Source organism: Coregonus lavaretus, assembly GCF_964263955.1.
Source record: "Coregonus lavaretus genome assembly, contig: HAP1_SCAFFOLD_659, whole genome shotgun sequence".
In the NCBI taxonomy this organism is placed as follows: Eukaryota; Metazoa; Chordata; class Actinopteri; order Salmoniformes; family Salmonidae; genus Coregonus; species Coregonus lavaretus.
This window is the reverse complement of record NW_028166415.1, coordinates 159,707-167,936: the sequence shown is the minus strand read 5'-3', so window position 1 is coordinate 167,936 and position 8,230 is coordinate 159,707. Positions and strand designations below refer to the sequence as shown.

Sequence of the window (8,230 nt, the reverse complement as noted above, 5' to 3'; positions counted from 1 at the left end):
GTCCTGTCCCCTTTGCAGAAAAGCATCCCCAAAGAATGATGTTTCTACATCCATGCTTCACGGTTGGGATGGTGTTCTTGGGGTTGTACTCATCCTTCTTCTTCCTCCAAACTCGGCGAGTGGAGTTTAGACCAAAAAGCTCTATTTTTGTCTCATCAGACCACATGACCTTCTCCCATTCCTCCTCTGGATCATCCAGATGGTCATTGGCAAACTTCAGACGGGCCTGGACATGTGCTGGCTTGAGCAGGGGGACCTTGCGTGCGCTGCAGGATTTTAATCCATGACGGCGTAGTGTGTTACTAATGGTTTTCTTTGAGACTGTGGTCCCAGCTCTCTTCAGGTCATTGACCAGGTCCTGCTGTGTAGTTCTGGGCTGATCCCTCACCTTCCTCATGATCATTGATGCCCCACGAGGTGAGATCTTGCATGGAGCCCCAGACCGAGGGTGATTGACCGTCATCTTGAACTTCTTCTATTTTCTAATAATTGCGCCAACAGTTGTTGCCTTCTCACCAAGCTGCTTGCCTATTGTCCTGTAGCCCATCCCACCTTGTGCAGGTCTACAATTTTATCCCTGATGTCCTTACACAGCTCTCTGGTCTTGGCCATTGTGGAGAGGTTGGAGTCTGTTTGATTGAGTGTGTGGACAGGTGTCTTTTATACAGGTAACTAGTTCAAACAGGTGCAGTTAATACAGGTAATGAGTGGAGAACAGGAGGGCTTCTTAAAGAAAAACTAACAGGTCTGTGAGAGACGGAATTCTTACTGGTTGGTAGGTGATCAAATACTTATGTCATGCAATAAAATGCAAATTAATTACTTAAAAATCATACAATGTGATTTTCTGGATTTTTGTTTTAGATTCCGTCTCTCACAGTTGAAGTGTACCTATGATAAAAATTACAGACCTCTACATGCTTTGTAAGTAGGAAAACCTGCAAAATCGGCAGTGTATCAAATACTTGTTCTCCCCACTGTACATCCTTTATACACACACACACACACACACACACACACACGTCAGCTCAGTCAGATCCAGCTCAGAGAGGCCAAGCTCATGCAGATTTTAATTTAGAATGGAAAATGAATGCGTTTATGCAACAAATGTTTAGTGCATCGTATCGATCCGAATCGCACTGAGTCGTTTGAAACTAAAACGTGTGGTTCCTCTATGGTGCTGGAGCGCATGTATCTAGATGCGTTTCTAATTGTCTTGAAAGGGAAAGATGCACATCCCTACGCTGTCATATTTTTTCAGTTCAGTAAATCTTTATTGTTCCAGGAAGGGCAATTTATGTGAACACTATAAACATACAATATGACATGACTCTGTGTCGTCTGTTTCCAGGTAATCGTGGAGAAGGTGTCTGGGTCTCAGATTGTGGACATTGACTAGAGGAAGTATTTGGTGCCCTCTGACATCACGGTGGCCCAGTTCATGTGGATCATCAGGAAACGCATCCAGCTGCCCTCGGAGAAGGCCATCTTCCTCTTCGTTGATAAGACCGTGCCTCAGTCCAGGTCGGAACTCTAAGCACTCAGTGGAAATGGCACCTTAGAAACTATAGAACTTAAAGGTTTTTTTCCCCCCCAGGTTAAATAGATAAAACACTACTTTTAGCCATTGATGTTTTCGGACACTGACCACACAGGGCATATATACTAGAGGCTAGTTTTAACTGGGTTAACCTGGGACATTAGTTATAAATATAGACAAGCTGGGTTAGAACTGGGTTAACCTGGGACATTAGTTATACATATAGACAAGCTGGGTTAGAACTGGGTTAACCTGGGACATTAGTTATAAATATAGACAAGCTGGGTTAGAACTGGGTTAACCTGGGACATTAGTTATAAATATAGACAAGCTGGGTTAGAACTGGGTTAACCTGGGACATTAGTTATAAATATAGACAAGCTGGGTTAGAACTGGGTTAACCTGGGACATGAGTTATAAATATAGACAAGCTGGGTTAGAACTGGGTTAACCTGGGACATTAGTTATAAATATAGACAAGCTGGGCTAGAACTGGGTTAACCTGGGACATGAGTTATAAATATAGACAAGCTGGGTTAGAACTGGGTTAACCTGGGACATGAGTTATAAATATAGACAAGCTGGGTTAGAACTGGGTTAACCTGGGACATGAGTTATAAATATAGACAAGCTGGGTTAGAACTGGGTTAACCTGGGACATGAGTTATAAATATAGACAAGCTGGGTTAGAACTGGGTTAACCTGGGACATGAGTTATAAATATAGACAAGCTGGGTTAGAACTGGGTTAACCTGGGACATGAGTTATAAATATAGACAAGCTGGGTTTAGAACTGGGTTAACCTGGGACATGAGTTATAAATATAGACAAGCTGGGTTAGAACTGGGTTAACCTGGGACATGAGTTATAAATATAGACAAGCTGGGTTAGAACTGGGTTAACCTGGGACATGAGTTATAAATATAGACAAGCTGGGTTAGAACTGGGTTAACCTGGGACATTAGTTATAAATATAGACAAGCTGGGTTAGAACTGGGTTAACCTGGGACATTAGTTATAAATATAGACAAGCTGGGTTAGAACTGGGTTAACCTGGGACATTAGTTATACATATAGACAAGCTGGGTTAGAACTGGGTTAACCTGGGACATTAGTTATACATATAGACAAGCTGGGTTAGAACTGGGTTAACCTGGGACATTAGTTATAAATATAGACAAGCTGGGTTAGAACTGGGTTAACCTGGGACATTAGTTATAAATATAGACAAGCTGGGTTAGAACTGGGTTAACCTGGGACATTAGTTATAAATATAGACAAGCTGGGTTAGAACTGGGTTAACCTGGGACATTAGTTATAAATATAGACAAGCTGGGTTAGAACTGGGTTAACCTGGGACATGAGTTATAAATATAGACAAGCTGGGTTAGAACTGGGTTAAACTGGGACATTAGTTATAAATATAGACAAGCTGGGTTAGAACTGGGTTAACCTGGGACATGAGTTATAAATATAGACAAGCTGGGTTAGAACTGGGTTAACCTGGGACATTAGTTATAAATATAGACAAGCTGGGTTAGAACTGGGTTAACCTGGGACATTAGTTATAAATATAGACAAGCTGGGTTAGAACTGGGTTAACCTGGGACATGAGTTATAAATATAGACAAGCTGGGTTAGAACTGGGTTAACCTGGGACATGAGTTATAAATATAGACAAGCTGGGTTAGAACTGGGTTAACCTGGGACATGAGTTATAAATATAGACAAGCTGGGTTAGAACTGGGTTAACCTGGGACATTAGTTATAAATATAGACAAGCTGGGTTAGAACTGGGTTAACCTGGGACATTAGTTATAAATATAGACAAGCTGGGTTTAGAACTGGGTTAACCTGGGACATGAGTTATAAATATAGACAAGCTGGGTTAGAACTGGGTTAAACTGGGACATTAGTTATAAATATAGACAAGCTGGGTTAGAACTGGGTTAACCTGGGACATGAGTTATAAATATAGACAAGCTGGGTTAGAACTGGGTTAACCTGGGACATTAGTTATAAATATAGACAAGCTGGGTTAGAACTGGGTTAACCTGGGACATTAGTTATAAATATAGACAAGCTGGGTTAGAACTGGGTTAACCTGGGACATGAGTTATAAATATAGACAAGCTGGGTTAGAACTGGGTTAACCTGGGACATTAGTTATAAATATAGACAAGCTGGGTTAGAACTGGGTTAACCTGGGACACGAGTTATAAATATAGACAAGCTGGGTTAGAACTGGGTTAACCTGGGACATGAGTTATAAATATAGACAAGCTGGGTTAGAACTGGGTTAACCTGGGACATTAGTTATAAATATAGACAAGCTGGGTTAGAACTGGGTTAACCTGGGACATTAGTTATAAATATAGACAAGCTGGGTTAGAACTGGGTTAACCTGGGACATGAGTTATAAATATAGACAAGCCCACACACCTGCTGCTCCCAAGGGCTTTATTCCTGCACCAACGGCAACAATGTTGAGCTACTATAGCCTTTGTCAAGTCTGATAAAAATCTGGAATGAGAATATCACCCATCACACTCCTCATGGGTTCATAGTTGAAGCTCAGCGCCCGATGTCTCTTCCTCAACAAGACACCCAATCCAGGTCCAGGTCTGAACACCCTAGTGGCTGCTGGGTTACTAGTGGTTTGCTGCTCCCACAGGGATATCCTTCAGCTTTAGTTATACAGAAACAATACCCCATAATGACAAAGCAAAAACAGGTTTTTTAGATATGTTGCTAATTTCTTACAAATACAAACAGAAATATCACATTTACATAAGGATTCAGACCCTTTACTCAGTACTTTGTTGAAGCACCTTTGGGAGTGATTACAGCCTCAAGTCTTATTGGGTATGACGCTACAAGCTTGGCACACCTGTATTTGGGGAGTTTCTCTCATTCTTCTCTGCAGATCCTCTCAATATCTGTCAGGTTGGATGGGGAGCGTCGCTGCACAGCTATTTTCAGGTCTCTTCAGAGATGTTCGATCGGGTTCAAGTCCGGGCTCTGGCTGGGCCACTCAAGGACATTCAGAGACTTGTCCCGAAGCCACTCCTGTGTTGTCTTGGCTGTGTGCTTAGGGTTGTTGTCCTGTTGGAAGGTGAACCTTCGCCCCAGTCTGAGGTCCTGAGCGCTCTGGAGCAGGTTTTCATCAAAGATCTCTCTGTACTTTGCTCTGTTCATCTTTCCCTCGACCCTGACAAGTCTCCCAGTCCCTGCCACTGAAAAACATCCCCACAGCATGATGCTGCCACCACCATGCTTCACCGTAGGAATGGTGCCAGGTTTCCTCCAGACGTGACGCTTAGCATTCAGGCCAAATAGTTCAATCTTGGTTTCATCAGACCAGAGAGTCTTGTTTTTCATGGTCTGAGAGTCCTTTAGGTGCCTTTTGGCAAACTTCAAGTGGGCAGTCATGTGCCTTTTACTGAGGAGTGGCTTCCATCCGGCCACTCTACCATAAAGGCCTAATTGGTGGAGTGCTGCAGAGATAGTTGTCCTTCTGGAAGGTTCTCCCATATCCACAGAGGAACTCTGGAGCTCTGTCAGAGTGACCATCGGGCTCTTGGTCACCTCCCTGACCAAGGCCCTTCTCCCCCGATTGCTCAGTTTGGCCGGGCAGCCAGCTCTAGGAAGTGTCTTGGCGGTTCTAAACTTCTTCCATTTAAGAATGATGGAGGCCACTGTGTTCTTGGGGACCTTCAATGCTGCAGACATTTGTTGGTACCCTTCCCCAGATCTGTGCCTCGACACAATCCTGTCTCGGACCTCTACGCACAATTCCTTTGACATCATGGCTTGGTTTCTGCTCTGACATGCACTGTCAACTGTGGGACCTTATATAGACAGGTGTGTGCCTTTCTAAATAATGTCCAATCAATTGAATCTACCACAGGTGGACTCCAATCAAGTTGTAGAAACATCTCAAGGATGATCAATGACCTAAGCTCAATTTCAAGTCTCATAGCAAAGGTTCTGAATACTTATGTAAATAAGGTTTCAAAAATGTCTAAAAACCTGTTTATTCTTTGTCATTATGGGGTATTTTGTGGAATGAAGAGGAAAATCTGTAATTTAATCCATTATAGAATAAGGCTGTAAAGTAAAAAAAAAAATTGAAAAGTCAAGGGCTCTGAATACTTTCGGAATGCACTGTAAATTAAGGCCTGCATTCAATCTGGTCCGTGTTAGATCCACATTATAGCATTTAAAGGTATATCCTGATTGAGCCAAACGTTGGGTAAAATGCCTTTAAAAGCCACATTGTCGGTTGTCCAGCGAGCTTCTCTATGAATTGAATCCCGGCCTAAAGCTTTATTAGTGTCGTATCGACACAACAGCAGTAAACAATGAGCAGACATTACCGAACATAGCTTGCAGATTATACCAGTCACTTTACCGGTATTTCAGATACATTGTTTCATTCTGTTGTTGATGGTGACTAAACGCTAAGCAGTATTTAGACCTACTTCTACATTTCATCCCCTCCGTTCACTTGAGTAGTATGTGGATACGTCCCAAATGGCACCCTATTCCCTACATAGTGCACTACTTTTGACCAGAGCCCTGTATAGGGAATAGGGTGCCATTTGGGCCACGGTCTGTTTACGTCTACATTTCCCTCTTCCTCATGTCTGTGTCTGTTGTGACTCCCGTTGCAGCATCACCATGGGACAGCTGTACGAGAAGGAGAAGGACGAGGACGGCTTTTTATACGTGGCGTACAGCGGAGAGAACACCTTCGGTGTCTAGACCCACCTTCATCATCATCATCATCAGCCTTACTTACGACAGAATACAACACCTGGCCACACCCACCCCCACCCCTGGGAGAAGCCCTGGGAAACCCCAGAGAAATGAAGTGAAATAAAGAGATTAAGAGAGTGATCAGTTGAGTGAAATGAGTGTCACCAGTCTGTCTAATCTATTCCTGCCCATGTTGTATCAATGCTGTTTACATTCATTTATTAATATGTTTATTATTATTTTTGAAGTTATGTATAGTGATAAAAATAGGAATGACTGTTTTGTTTGTTTGATGTTTTGTGCTTTACTTTAGTTTAGGTGCTTGGAGGTTGTTTTTTTTCATTCGCGAAATGATATTTTTGTTTGAAGTTTCACTTTCAGTTTGGCTGTTATCCTTGAAGATTTATATTTCAAATAATTTTAACTATTTGAACGGTAAGGTAGCTGGATGACCTAACCAATAAAAAATGTGAATAATCCTTGTGTTTTTATTGACCTATACCAGGGTTCTTCCACTTCGATCCTGGAGATTTTTGATCCAGCCCTAAAGTAACACAGACTGTTATTACAGCATTATACCAGTTCATAAAGTAACACACAGACTATGTTATTACAGCATTATACCAGTTCATAAAGTAACACACAGACTATGTTATTACAGCATTATACCAGTTCATAAAGTAACACACAGACTATGTTATTACAGCATTATACCAGTTCATAAAGTAACACACAGACTATGTTATTACAGCATTATACCAGTTCATAAAGTAACACAGACTATGTTATTACAGCATTATACCAGTTCATAAAGTAACACACAGACTGTTATTACAGCGTTATACCAGTTCATAAAGTAACACACAGACTATGTTATTACAGCATTATACCAGTTCATAAAGTAACACACAGACTATGTTATTACAGCATTATACCAGTTCATAAAGTAACACACAGACTGTTATTACAGCATTATACCAGTTCATAAAGTAACACACAGACTGTTATTACAGCATTATACCAGTTCATAAAGTAACACACAGACTGTTATTACAGCATTATACCAGTTCATAAAGTAACACACAGACTGTTATTACAGCATTATACCAGTTCATAAAGTAACACACAGACTATGTTATTACAGCATTATACCAGTTCATAAAGTAACACACAGACTGTTATTACAGCATTATACCAGTTCATAAAGTAACACACAGACTATGTTATTACAGCATTATACCAGTTCATAAAGTAACACACAGACTATGTTATTACAGCATTATACCAGTTCATAAAGTAACACACAGACTGTTATTACAGCATTATACCAGTTCATAAAGTAACACACAGACTGTTATTACAGCATTATACCAGTTCATAAAGTAACACACAGACTGTTATTACAGCATTATACCAGTTCATAAAGTAACACAGACTATGTTATTACAGCATTATACCAGTTCATAAAGTAACACACAGACTATGTTATTACAGCATTATACCAGTTCATAAAGTAACACACAGACTATGTTATTACAGCATTATACCAGTTCATAAAGTAACACACAGACTGTTATTACAGCATTATACCAGTTCATAAAGTAACACACAGACTGTTATTACAGCATTATACCAGTTCATAAAGTAACACACAGACTATGTTATTACAGCATTATACCAGTTCATAAAGTAACACACAGACTATGTTATTACAGCATTATACCAGTTCATAAAGTAACACACAGACTGTTATTACAGCATTATACCAGTTCATAAAGTAACACACAGACTGTTATTACAGCATTATACCAGTTCATAAAGTAACACACAGACTATGTTATTACAGCATTATACCAGTTCATAAAGTAACACACAGACTGTTATTACAGCATTATACCAGTTCATAAAGTAACACACAGACTATGTTAT

General features: G+C 40.5%; 1 pseudogene across 1 annotated transcript; it reads left to right on the top strand.

The window, feature by feature from the left end:
* Positions 1-1,229: 1,229 nt before the first annotated feature.
* On the top strand, positions 1,230-6,778 carry LOC311114753 (gamma-aminobutyric acid receptor-associated protein-like 2; annotated as a pseudogene). Its single transcript has 3 exons — positions 1,230-1,265; positions 1,352-1,524; positions 6,217-6,778. The product of its transcript is annotated as a gamma-aminobutyric acid receptor-associated protein-like 2 (transcript).
* Positions 6,779-8,230: the final 1,452 nt, after the last annotated feature.